At 43.4% G+C, this 1,639-nt stretch overlaps 1 non-coding gene across 1 annotated transcript; it reads left to right on the forward strand.

Annotated features, from left to right (window-relative positions):
* The first annotated feature begins 732 nt into the window (after nucleotides 1–732).
* On the forward strand, nucleotides 733–838 carry LOC118489849. Its single transcript, XR_004887862.1, has one exon. It is a non-coding gene; the product is annotated as a small nucleolar RNA R71 (small nucleolar RNA).
* Nucleotides 839–1,639: the final 801 nt, after the last annotated feature.

Raw genomic sequence — 1,639 nt, forward strand, 5'->3', positions numbered from 1 at the left:
TACTACTATCACAAAACACTATAAGACCGTGCCAAATTTGGGTAAATTTTTTTTAAGTAAGTAGCTAGGGGGAACAAATGATAAGCTTTAAAGGCCCAAAATGGGCAACTAAATGTCCAAACCCCCGCCCCTCTCACTACCAAGCTCATATATATAATTAATGAGGTCCAACCCCCCAAATCCCACACTCGCACACACTATGACGAGGCTTTCCTAAATGCCCTTATCCTTTCTACATTCATGCTCAACTAAGGACTCAAACCGCATTCAAGCACAAGTTCTAATGCACCCCCACCCGTAGCCACTCTCATCAAAGACAATCATTATTTATGTACAAGTGTGGCTACAACTCTCACCAAGAATGAAAAAGGTATCAAGGGTTGCCGGTGCATCAACTTGGGGTAAATTAGGGCGTTTAAATTTTCACATCATTCCGCTTGGCTCAAAATTTTTCAAAAACTCCAAAAAATTCCCCCCATCCCCACACTTGGGATACATTGACCCCAATGTATGGCTTCGGGAGGCTTTGATCACTAAACTCATTCACCATCAACAAAAGCTTTTTTCTCAAACCCCAAATTTCATTTTGATGTAGTTGCCATGCTTTCTAAAAACTCCCAATCATCATTCTCATAATTTGTTCTGAAGGTCCCACCGGTAATAGACATCAAATCACGTGCATCTTCGGCACTCAACCCCTCGTGGAAGGCATTCATCAACTCCCACAATTCAATTCCATGATGAGGGCAATTCTTAATCATCATATTGAAACGCTCGAATGCCTCATGAAACATCTCACCATGTTGTTGTTGGAAGCTTCTCAACCCCTTCCTTGCATCGTTGGTCTTTTGGGCGGTGTAAAACTCATCCAAGAAGGTTTGTTGCATCTCCCCCCATGTATATATGGATGCCGAAGGTAACGTGTAGAACCACTTCTTCGCCTTATCTTCCAAGGAAAATTGGAACAAAACCAATTTGATATCGTCGGCTGAAAACCCTTGACTCCCAAGAGTGTTGCAAATAGAGTCATAAGCCTCTAAATGAAAATACGGCTCCTCCGTTGCCAACCCTTTGTACTTCGGTAAACTTTGCAAAGAGTTGGTTCTTACTTCAAATGTTCGCCCTTGATCATTATGAGGAATGACTACCGGTGAAGGGTTTTGCGTGATTATCGGCCGAAAATGTGCTTCAATGCCCCTCACATTTTCTCTAAGGTGTCTCCTTGGTACACCATACCTACCTCTTGGAATCATAGGACCATTTGGCCTTGGTACTTGCCCTTGTGGTGCGATTGGTTGTTGAAAGTGTTGTTGTCGCATCGGTGGACGTTGAGGTGGTCTTTGAAATTGTTGTTGCACATGTTGTGGCCGGACTTGTTGCAATGGAATAGGTTGTGGCATTGGTGGCCCTTGTGGTCTTGGCCGAATGTGTTGTGGTATAATTTGTTGTTGTTGCATTCCACCAACACTTGCCATCCCTTGGGATTGACTTTACAAATACCCAAACTCCCCTTGATCACCATAACCTCCATAACCGTACCCATCATCTTCATAACCCTCATAATCTTCAAATCCCTCATCATAACCATCTCCTTGAATTCCCGAGGTCTGCCCAAATGGGATGGTCGAATACTGAAAGC

This window comes from Helianthus annuus, chromosome 2 (genome assembly GCF_002127325.2).
Source record: "Helianthus annuus cultivar XRQ/B chromosome 2, HanXRQr2.0-SUNRISE, whole genome shotgun sequence".
NCBI classification, from domain to species: domain Eukaryota; kingdom Viridiplantae; phylum Streptophyta; class Magnoliopsida; order Asterales; family Asteraceae; genus Helianthus; species Helianthus annuus.